This window comes from Ceratotherium simum, chromosome 6 (assembly GCF_057802395.1).
Source record: "Ceratotherium simum simum isolate JZ-2026a chromosome 6, ASM5780239v1, whole genome shotgun sequence".
Classification (NCBI taxonomy): Eukaryota; Metazoa; Chordata; class Mammalia; order Perissodactyla; family Rhinocerotidae; genus Ceratotherium; species Ceratotherium simum.
In genome coordinates this window covers 22,851,450-22,863,426 of record NC_141905.1, presented here as the reverse complement: position 1 = coordinate 22,863,426, position 11,977 = coordinate 22,851,450, and the positions used below count along the sequence as shown (strand labels likewise).

The 11,977-nt window shown below is 50.0% G+C and overlaps 1 protein-coding gene across 1 annotated transcript in view; it reads left to right on the top strand.

Annotated features, from left to right (window-relative positions):
- Positions 1-2,918: 2,918 nt before the first annotated feature.
- ANXA11 (annexin A11) overlaps positions 2,919-11,977 on the top strand; it is a 43,478-nt gene continuing 34,419 nt past the window's right edge. Inside the window, exon 1 of the mRNA XM_087431976.1 lies at positions 2,919-3,155. The gene's annotated coding sequence lies outside the window, so the exon portion shown is untranslated. The remainder of the gene's footprint in view (positions 3,156-11,977) is intronic.

The following is an 11,977-nucleotide window of genomic DNA, read 5'->3' as shown; positions in this document are numbered from 1 at the left end:
TTGCAGAATAAAAGCTGATTCAGCACCCCCACCCCCAGCCAGCCAAAGGCTGATGCCGTAATGAATTGGCTTGTTTATGCGCATGGGCAGAGAACCCCAATTTTGTGCGGTAACACTACTCAGAGCTCTACGGCACCTCACCAAGTTACAAAGCACATAACTTTCCCTTCCTTCATTTGATGTTTGTATCAGCTCTGAGAAGAATGAAGCAGGAGTTATTTTACATATTTTTATAGATCATTTTGAAGATTTTATAGGCGAGAAAACCGAGGCTGGGAGAACGCATCACTTCCAAATGGCAGAATGGGAACTAGAACCCAGGTGTTTGAACACCAAATCTAGCGTCTTTTCCCCCACATGGTGTTTCCACCGAGTTGGGGATCAACACGGGTTTGTTGAAAACAAATGGTTGAAAATCACGAAAAGGTGAGCACAGTGGTAGCTATTTATCGTTTGGGCCTTGAAGAGTTCAGTTCTGAAGCAGGAAAGTGTGTGCTACATACAGAAGGAATTCCACCCTAAATGATTTATTATTTTTTAACGTGATATTTAAAGAAGCATTCGCTCAGTCAGGAGGAAAGTGCGCCATTCAAAGCAGCTCGCCTTCGCGGCGGCCGAGGGCGAGGGCGCAGAGTGACCAGGAAGGGGGGGACTGGGTGCGTGCCAGGTGACCTTCCAGGACGAGTGCCCCAGCCCAGAGAGCGCGACGGGAAAGAGAAGCTCCCTCGGAACGCCGCCGGTTCGCTGGGGGCTTCACGCCCGCGCCCCGAGTCCCGCCCGCTCCTGCGCCGCCCCGGGCGCCCCCCCGCCCCCCAGAGTAATAACCAACCCTGGGCGAGTCTCCCGGGGCCTCAGACCCTCCGCTCCTCTTCTGCTCCGGGGAGCGTTTCCTCCGAGTCGCTCTGGAGCCTCCGGCCTGAGTCTCCCCTCACTCGTCCACTCATCTCCAAAAAATGCGGTCCAGGCCCGAAAACGAGCCGCGCCTTGAGGGAGGGGGTATGTTGAAGAGGCCGCGGACGATGACTGGGTCCCCCCAGCGTTGTAGTGAGACTGCGGCCGGGCTGCCCCAGGGCACGGCTTCTGTCAGGCACCCGCCCCCCTGCCGGGGCAGAGCCGAGGCAAGAGCCTCCTTTTCGGCCTACCGCGTCCAGTCCTTCCCGCTTCGTGCCCTGTTAAAATGCCAATAAGACCAGCAGCGTTGTTTTTAACAGCCCCAAATAGGCCACGACCTAAATGTCCTTCAGTAAGGACTAAGTAATAAAGAATGGCGACGCGCACGACGGCGCATACTGTGCATTAGTTAGTGATGTGGGGCCGCTGAGTCGCGAGTCGAAAAAGAATTTTCAGACACCAGCCGCTCGGTCGTTCGTGCACCTCTATTTTGTGTTCAGCGTGGGGACAGGACCCATGGGCAGTAGAGAGCTGCTGCACGGAAGTACCTGTATGGGGCCATTATATACCAGTTTAGCTATTTTTAGTATTCTATAGAAATGTCAAAAGAGAAAGTATTAGGTGGTCTGGTTAGCCTCAAAGATTAGGGTATGGCGGCGGATGAAGGAGATGTGTCCTTGCATTCCAAGGTACAATATGCCTCAAGGAACACATACGCAGGAGAGTAAAGTCATTGATTGCCTCCCTGAAGGTAAATTTCTTCGCTCCTAGCCAGAGGCGATTGAGTAATGCGACGAGACTGAAAGAAGTCTCATGGAAAGAATTGGAAATTGTAAAACAAGTCATAAACAAGGTTTCGACCACGTCATTAGGAAGAACAAAAGTTGATCCAGGTGCGCTTGCATGTAAAGGCTCTCCAAAATACAGTGAGTAAAAAATCACACTGCAGGAAAATAACTGCAACACTGTTTTGTAGACAATACATCTACATGGATATACTATACACAACAAACAGAGTGTGTTGTAGAGAGAAAGATCTGGAAGGGCACACCTAAAAGTGGGTTGGGGAAGTGAAGTCAGTCTCAGTTTTAAAAAAGTCTTTTATAACTACCATATATTCATATATTTTTTATAACTACCATATATTCATATATTACGTGAACGACCTTTTTTTAAAAAATAAACTTTATTTTTTAGAATAGTTTTAGATTTACAGAACAATTGCGAATCAGAGTTCTCATAAACCCTGGTTTCTGCTGTTATTAACATCTTATATCAGCATGGTGCTTTTGCTACAATGAATGAGCCAATACTGATGCATTATTATTAACTAATATCCATACTTTATTCAGATTTCCTTAGTTTTTACCTAATGTCCTTTCACCAGGATACCGCGTTACATTTAATTTTTATATCTCCTTCGGCTTCTCTTGGCTGTGACAGTATGTGTCTCAGATTTTCCTCGTTTTTGATGACCTTGACAGTTTTGAGGAGTACTGGTCAGGAATTTTGCAGAATACCCCTCAACTGGGATTTCTCTCATGTTTTTCTCACGATCAGACGGGAATTATGTATTCTTGGGAGGACGACCACAACGGGGGACACACTATCACTGTGGATTTATCATTCCACGTTGACCTTGATCACCTGGCTGAGGTGGTTTGTCCGGTTTCTCTACTGTAAAGCTACTCTTCCCACCCCCACCCCCATTTCCACACTGTGTGACTTTTTTTAATGCAGCAAGTTTTCTTTACCTTAAAGAGTCACTAACAATGGTACAGGGGACGGAAAGGGCTTGGGGAATTCCTCCCGCTAGCGCGGTGCAGGGCGGGACCGGTCGCGGGAGGCGGGTGGCGTATGGGCTCCGCGGCGTCCTCCTCCGTCCGGCCGCGGGAGCCGGAAGGCCGGCAGCTTCCTTGCCCCGCCTCGCGGAGGCTGGTCCCCGCCCACTGGCCCGGGCTGGCTCTCACCTGGGGGCGGGGCCGCGGTCAGCCCCGCCCCGCCCCGGGGAGCGTAGAGCGGGCGCGCCCGCCGAGTTTTCCGGCCAGCGGGCTCCTCCACCCGCCCCGCTCTGACGGCTGCGGCGCCCGCGGGTCCGGAGCGTCCCGAGTGCCCCGAGCGCCCCGAGCGCCCCGAGGACGGGAGTGGGACAGAACGCGAGGCCGACCCAAGGCGCCGCACCCCGAACGCCCGCAGAGAGAGCCGCTGCCGCCCGCGTCCTCGTCCGTCCCTCGCGGCCCCCAGCCCCCGTGTCCAGTGGCCAGGTGAGTGAGGGTCCCCAGCCGGCCGGGGGCACGGGACGGGACGGCGGCAGGGCGCCGCGACCCCCGCAGATGAGGCCCGGACGGCCCCGCGCCCCCTCCCGGCGGCTTCCTGGTTGCACGGCATGGGGGCGGGGACGGGTGTCGCGCTGGTCCCGGACGGGCGTCGGCCTGGCTGCCTAGCTAGACCAGCGGCGGGGGGCTGCTCTGCCTGTGGGGTGGGCGGTGCGCAGGCCGGGCCCCGGGGTCCACGGCCACGTGATTGTCCAGCGCGGCCCCGGGCCGGCTTGGGACCAGGTGAACAAGCGAGCAGAAGGCGACTGGCTGGTGTGGGGGGTGGCCGGTGGCCCCTGGCCCTCCGACCCAGCTGAGTTCTCGAGAGTGTGTGCGCCCTTCTGGGAAAGGCTTGTGCTGAGGAGAGATAGTAGAGGAGGCTGCCTTCAGGAACCTTCCTCTGGAAGTGGGAGGACGCAAATTCCTGGGAGCTGCTAGTGTTGGAGTTGATTTGTAAGGCATCTTATTTGAGAGAATGCGGGATCCATCCCTGGTGCTGTGTTCACCTGTGTGTTTACCGTCTCTGCCTTTCCCCCTTCTCCAGCCTTGAACTACAATTTCAGGGAAGGATTTTTATCTCCCCCTGGGCTCTCAGCCCAACCCTCTGAAGGCTTAAAAAGGCAGAAATCCATATTGGCTTAAAGGAGAGTTGTGAAGTTTGTCATCTAGACACTTTGGAGAGGAGTTAAGCTAGCTAGAGCTAGCCCAAGCTAGGAACAGTCTGCCCTGGACGTTTCTGTCCCTGCCCCTCTAATCAGTGACCTTTCTATGGAGATGGCGTATTTTAGGACAGACTCTAGGTATCCATGGTAGCCAGCCACTCTGCCCTCCCTCCCAGCCTTCGCTTTGCTCTCTGCTGCCCTTGGGCATGGAGTGGTGCTGTGAGGGGTGAACCTCTGCCCTGCCCACGTAACAGGAACCAAAGCTTGCAGGCCAGGGCCAGGCTGAGCCCACGAGCTGGACAGGCAGGGTGTGTTACCTTGCTCACGAGTACCTGGCTTTCGTTATGTTCCTTCATTGCTTCCTTGCTTCAGTCCATTGTTGGGGATTCCAGGAGGATTAACATGGGCTCTTCCCTCAGGGCACTCTCTGTGCTACAAGGGGTTCCCTGACAAGAGAGGCCAGCTGAGGTGCCAGGGCAGTTTGTTGCCCTGGGCATCGAGTGCTCACTACGTCGGGCTCCTGCATCCCTCCCTACTCTCGTCTCTTACCAGTCTCTGTGCCTTGGTTTCCTCATCTTGACAATGGGGGTACTAACAATATCTGCCTCCCAGCGTTATTGTGAGGATTCAGTGCGTTACTATATTTAACAGCTTTACAGCTCAGACACTAAAGAGCAGTCAGAACAGGTGGTGACTGGTACACCATACCTGTGTGTCCCAGGTAGATGTCACTCACATTAGACATAAAGCTTACAGCAGGGCCTGGTGCATAAGTAATCATCTGTGAGTATCAACAATAATAATATAGTAATAATAGCTACCACTCCCTTCATGCAGCTGAAGATCTGGCTGAGTTGAACTGCTCCCCTTCTGACCTGTCCCTCTGTCTTAGCTCATGCTGAAATGCCCTCCTTCCCCCATTTCTGCCTATTAATCACCGCCCTCATGGGAGCCACCGAGGTGCCTGCTCCCAGCAGGAAGGGACAAGACATGCTCTGAGCCCACGCAGCCCTCCTCCTCCATTCCTTTGGCACTGACGCTCTCTCCTTGTGTAGTATTTGTATGGCCACATTTCTTATCTCTGCCCTGTTCTTTGTCTCTGGAGAGTGGGGGCTGTTTCTTACTCATCTCTAGGTCTCACAGCACCCAGGATGGGCCTTGCCTCATGTAGGTGCTCAGAAGATGTTAGTTGAGTGAAAGAGCCAGGCCAGGGAAGTAAGATTTCCCTGTTGTTAAAATATTAGACCTTGAAGGCTGGGTTTGGATAGGCAAAAAAAAAAAAAGTGGGGAGAGTGAGATAAAAATTATTCCAGACTGATAGGTGGGAGAAGGCACTGGCTGAGAGGCCAAGGTGGAGTTCCCTTTGATTCCTTTATGTAGCCAGGGCAAGGATGATCCGTGGGCTCCATCTTGATTGCTGTACCTAGAAGGCCAAGATGGATTGGAGATGCCTTGGTCACATCATTTGGGGAAGGATGGGTAGTTTGGGATGATAGGAGTGAGAATTGAGCCAGAATAGGTTAGTGGGGGTTCTTCTTGGGAATTCACTGCAGAACAGAGAAAAAAAAGCTGGTGCATGCAGGAGGTGAATGTAGAAATGAAATCCACGCCCAGTGGTGGAGGATGTTCGGAGGGCCCAGGACCTTTGTGGAGCTCCCCCTTCTCCTGGAATCACCTCCTTCTTCCTCCCTCTTAGCTGCCATCTTCCCCCCAGAAGCCTGAAACAGTTCCTGGGACTTGGTCCTTTGGGAGTACTCAGGGGAGAGCCTGTGTGTGCTTCACAATTACAGCCAAGCAAACAGACTCAGGTCTCTCTGCATTTTTCTCTTCAACACCCTCTGATGCCATTGCCCCTAGAACACCAGGAATTTGAGTGATACCTAGATAGGAAAGCTCTCAGGGAAGATGAAGGAACTGAAGTTTCCTTGCTGGGAATTTGTGCTTTTTTTTTTTTTGGTGAGAAAGATTGGCCCTGAGCTAACATCTGTTGCCAATCCTTCTCTTTTTGCTGAGGAAGATTGGCCCTGGGCTAACATCCGTGCCCATCTTCCTCTACTTTATATGTGGGACGCCTGCCACAGCATGGCTTGATAAGCAGTGTGTAGGTCTGTGCGTGGGATCTGAACCTGTGAACTCTGGTCTGCTGAAGCGGAGCGCACGAACTTAACCACTATGCCACCAGGCTGGCCCCAGGAATTTGCGTTTTTAAAAGGAGTTGTTGAAATTCAATGGAGCTTTCTAATAACCACTGAAACCATGTCACATTAGGCCTACTGATCCTGACCCTATCTATACCCCATGACATAAAAGTCTGATGTCACATGGTGGTGGGCTTGTGCTTCTGAAGGTCCCACTGCCTTAGCAGAAAAGAAGGGAGGAATCCCTCCTGAAATTGAGAGGGAAGTCAGGTGCCGCCAGCCTCTTACACCTGGGAAGTGGAGAAAGGCCGGCTTGGAGGACAGTGAGATAAGAGCAATCTGAGTAAGGGCAGAGAGGAGGAACTCCAGGGCTGTTAACAGAGAGGTGGAGGGAGCATATGGCAGGTTAAGCCTGGGGAGTGGCATCTCTGGGGGAAAAGGGTGTGTATGTGGGGGGGGCTCATGATAGCAGATGTGAGCTTGCTGTGTCCACCTAAAAGGTCATGGCTATTTTTAGGAAGTGGGTGACAAGGCATGTTTCTATTGAACTCAGCACTCCTGAGTCCTCACTGTTTGCGTACCCCTGTGCTGTGTGCGCACCTTCATCCACCCTAGGTTGTCCTCCTGGATTCCCCTGAGACATGGGACACTGGATGAGAACCTGGTCTGCAGGCTGGGGAAGACCATGAATTCAGTTCTGGACGTGTTGTGTTTGAGACACCTTTGAGATACCAAGTAGGCAGGTGGGCCTGGGGCTCCGGAGGGATCTGGGGCTCCGGAGGGATCTAGGCTAGAGAGACGTTTTTGTCTAGGTTGTGTTTGATGTCAAGGGCACAGTGAGATTGAGGAACTCACCTCGAACAGCTGAGAAAAGGAAGATGAGCCTACAAAGGAGCCAGAAGGGTGAAGGAAAACCAGGACAGTGTCATATCACAGAAGCCAGAGCGAGTCTGCTTCAGTAGGAGGGGTTGGTCAGCGGTGGCCATGGCTGCTGTGGGAAGTGATGTGAAGGAGATTCAGCACCTTAACCTGTGGCTGTTTGGTGGGATGATGGGAGCAGAAGCCAGGTGGGAATGAATTGGTGGAGGAGTAGCAGGAGGTGAGGATCTGGGGATACTGAGTGTAGACAAGCTTTGAAAATGTTGGTTTTGAAGGGGAGGAGAACAATCGGGTGATGCTGGTGGAGGACTGCATTGAGGGGGTATTTGCTTCTGTTCCCTTAACCATCCATCCTCCTACTCCCATTGCACCCCGAGAAGTTAGCAGTGTGGATGGCCTGCAGCCGAGGATCCTTCCCTACCTCTCTCTGTGACACAGACACAGGCACCTGTAAAAGTTTGCTTGTTTCACAAAATGGATTCATGCTGTACGCCTTCCTCTGCAGCTTATGTTTTTGATTAGTTTATCACGGATGGTAACTGTGGGTTCCTTATTCCAGGTCCGTAGCAGCTGTGGAGCGTTCTGTAGTACAGATGTACCATAATTTATTGAACCTTTCCCTTATTGATGGGTATTGAGACCATTGACTACTTTTATAACTTGAAACAGTGTTGGAGTAAACAACTTGTAGGATCCTGATTGGAGTGTCCTTGAATGTATTTATTTATAAGGAAGAGTTGACATTCTATGATATTAAGTTTTCCAAATCAGAGACAGATTACAGGCCTTGTAATATGTCTTTACTAGATACTGTGAATGAGATTCTAACTGGATATGCTGGAGTTTTTTATATATATAAAATATATGTTTTAATATATAGATTTATATTTATATAAAATATATGTATATAAGCATATTTTTATATATATAAAATAATTTTTGTATCCTTTCTACCTTTTTTCTGTTTTTTGCTTGTTAATTTCAACCATTATCGTTATTCGTTCCTTCTTATTCTGGATCCTGGGCGCGGACCTGCTCACCGAACCCCAGGCCACCGAGGCAGAAAATGCGAACTTAATCACTACGCCACCGGGCCGGCCCCTGTTGCTCTACTTTTAATATCTAAATTGGTTCATTTATTTTTAGTCTTTTATTTTAATTTAAAAAGCATATAAAGTTCAACATTCTCCTTTGAGTACAGCCCTAGCTGATGGGCCTTTGTATGAAACGCTCACCTTTCTGTTGCTTTCTAGTTACTACGTAAATCAAGTTTTGATCCAAGGATTTTTCAGAAGACAGCGTCCTGAATTTCTGAGTAGTTTTGTTGGGGGTATGATCATATTTTAATGTCGACTGCTAGTTTTACTGGGTTATGATAGTGAATGTGATGGGTGAGATCTCTTCTTATTGGGCTGTATTAAGATTTTCTTTGTGGCCAGCTACGTGATCAATATTATAAGGTTGCATGGACATGAACGATGATTGTTCTCTGTGGGACACAGACTTTAGATAGATCTGCTAACTTGAGCTTGCCCTCTATCTCCTTGCCTATCGATCTGTCAGATTCTGAGTGATGTATCAAAAACCCTCACTTTTTTAAGTCAAGCTCCACCTATGTTTGTTCTAGATTTATGAATTTGGCTTTCGCATTTGGTGTATGCAGGTTTATCAAGCTTATCTTTGTGGATTGTACCTTGTGTCATTTGTTGCTTATTTAATGCTTTTGGCCTTTGGCCTTAAATTCCATATTATCTGTGTTTTAGGAGAATATATCGCCAAGGATCTGGGAGAATCTCTTCTTCTTTATAGTTCTAAAATTAATAAATAAGTGCGTTTTATTGTGACTTTTATAGTTTTATAGGGAGTGAAAGGCTCAGAAATTTAGAGGCAGGCGTCAGTCAGAGGGCATTTAAGCCACGTCCCTTTAGTTTCCATTCAGGGTCATGTGGCATAGGTAGTAGTCAGGTCTCCCCAGCCTGCTCTCGGATTATTGTGAGTGCCCCCTCCTTAACAGTCCCGGTGGTCCCCATGATAGCCAGATTGTTAGGAAGGATGGATAAAATGAGATTCACCTGCAAACCCCAGGGACAGGCCTGGGTACCACTTCCCCCCCTTGCAGTTCTAGCCCTCTTCCTGTAGGTCCGAGATGGACAGTCTGACTCATAATTACGCATTTCCTTCCTTATTTGGGGGCCACAGGATGGACTTTCTCTGTTCCCCAAAGGATATGACAAAATAGTACACAAAAATGTGTCAGGGCCAAATGTCAGATATGAAGCTGGGCCCCAGTCTTTTTTTTCTTTTTTCTCCACAAAGCCCCAGTACCTAGTTGTGTATCATAGTTGTAGAGCTGTAGCTCTTCTATGTGAGACGCCGCCTCAGCATGGCTTGATGAGCGGTGAGTAGGTTCGTGCCCAGGATCCGAACCAGTGAACCCTAGGCCTCTGAAGCGGAGCATGTGAACTTAACCACTATGCCACCAGGCTGGCCTCAAGGGCCCCAGTCTTAGGCTCTTTTCTATGCTTGTGTTTTAAGTCTTTAAACTATTTCAAGGGACTGGAATGGCTAAGCCTTGTTGAACCATGAAATCCTAGTGAGTAGTTTTCCAAGTTCTATTTCCAGATAAAGGCAAATGGCTGGAAAAAACTCTCAGCCTGCTGAAGCAGGGTTATTGAAAAGTCCTCAATATATTTTTAATATTAATATTTATTTCCACTTCTCGTCTTTCTTTGTGTTTAACTAAGATGTCTTTACCCGACCCTTACTTTTTAACCTTTCTTTCTCACTTAAAAAAAAATGTTTACCTTGTTATCAGCACATGACTTGGGATTGTGGGGGAAGATGACAGAAGGCGATGATGATAACAAACCAAATTTGGTAGTTTCTGTCTTTGCTAGAGAATTCAGACTGTTCACATACCAGATAGTCTTGATTTTATTCCTTGCATCTTGTTTTCTGTTTATTATTTATTATACTTGGATGTTATTCCTTTCCTGGTTTCTGCTATCTTGGTTAAATTTTTCATCATCCCTCTTCTCCACCCCACGTATATTAAGATTTAGGTTTGGTCATGAATTGGAGAGGAGCTTCTCTCTCTCTCTTCAGAACTTGGAGTCCTCGGTTGGTGTCTGTTCCATGAGGTTGTCTAGGCACCAGGCTCCTTATGTAAAGTTGCTTCCAGCATTCTCTAGGGCTGTAGTTTTCAAACTTGAGCATGCATAAGAATAACCTGGAAGGTTTGTTACAACACAGATTCCTGGGCCCTACCCTTGAAGGTTCTGACCAGGAGATCTGTGGTGAGGCCTGAGGATTCTCATTTCTGATGAGTGCCCACACTGCGAGGCTGTCAGTCAGGGGACCACACTTTGGGTAGTGCTGCTCTAGGTGCGTCCCTTACCTGCATGGCCCAGGACAGCTGACTTTCATGGCATAGCCCTGCCTAGCTGCTAGGGAGGCTCGGAAACATAGCCCTTATTTGGGGCTGCCACGTGCCAGGCTGCAGTTAGTGTTCTGTTACGGAAGCAAGAGGGGGCAGATGGTTGAGCGGGGACAACTAGAAGTTTCTGGAACACCACCCACTGCAGTCCTTAATTTGAAACTTCTGCTGTGCTTATCAGTCTTGCCATTAGTTAAGCCAGTATTCCTCAGGTTAGGAAGCAGGAATGGTACGTCACAGCAGTGGCAAGCCAGCAGGCAGTGCAAGCATGGCAGCGTTGATCCTGTGGGCTAGTGAATAAACAGGCAAGCTGATGCTCTGAGAGTCAACAGCTTCCAGGCTTTTCCCAGTAGTCAGGTCTGGCAGCTGTGCACTCTGCCACTTAGAGCCACCTCCTGATCTTACAGGCCCCATGGGATTCGGGTGGCCCCTCCGAGACTCAACTTCAGGATGGAGAGTATCTTGCTGTGCTTCCTCCTCCCGACTTGCCTTCCTCAACTCCAAGTATTACACACAGGTGACTATTTCCAGGAGAGTTTGGGGGCAGAGGGCATTTGAACGCTGAACTGAGCTGGGGCTGGTGGTCAGTGCACCTCCTGATACCCGGGAGAGATCAGAACAAGTGGCTGCCAAGCCCTGCTCTCTGCTGTTGTTAACTCACAGGGAGGTGAAGCTGGAGAGAAGCAATGTCACAGAGGCTTCCCTGGAGCAGACAATGCTTTCTGTGTGGCTTCATTATATGGGACTTTATTTGGGAGGCAGCAGAGTCACTCGCTCACTCTGTCTTTCCCGGGGTAGCCTTTGCGTTTCCCAAGTAGATTCTCCAGCCAAGGAAAGTGGATTGGAGCCCCGACCTATGCTGGGTGGAGGGGAGGCAGCCTAGGCCGTAGTGCATCAGCCTGGAAATCAAGAAACATGGTTCTAGTCTTTGCCCTGCCCCCAGCCGACCCTGAGACCTCAGGCAGGCCCCTTCTGCTCTCTGGGCCTGGGCACCCGCCTCAGTAAAATAAGCCAGTTGAACCAAATGATCTCATGAAGGCCCCTTCCGTTTATGATGTTCTAGGATTCCTGTGTGATCCAAATGCCAGTGCACTGGGAATTGACTTTTTATTTCTAAGAGGTGTCTTTCAGAACCAACTTGCTCAACTTCAGCCCCTTGTTGAGACCTAGACACTGCCACCTTGCTGCTCTCCCAGCCTGCTTTGCCCAGAACTTCTCCAGCCTGGACATTACCAGGTGCCAGCCCTCGGAGGGCGGGGTCTGAGGCGCTGCCTGGCTAATGATTGATGTAGGCTCTAGCTTTTCTTGATTCATGGCGCATAGATGGGGAGTTGAATGTTTAACAGCACCTTCCGGAGGCTTTGTGTTCAGTCTGGGAAAATACGGTCAGGGTTGGTGGAGTGCTGCCCTAGGCTCCGTGGCTTGCTTCTGTGGCTTGCGGGCCCCTGTGACCCACACCTCGGAGGCGATGCAGGGCCCCATGAGGGCGGGGCACTGGGGCTCTGCAGTCCCTGCGCACCACCTGTCCAGCAGAGTCAGGGATATGCATACACCCTCCCAAACCACTTGAGGTCCTGCCTTGCCATGGGAGGGAGAAAGGGGAATGTCCTTCATGTGTTCTCTCTGCTCCTAGAATTCCTGGAGCCGTGTCCCATA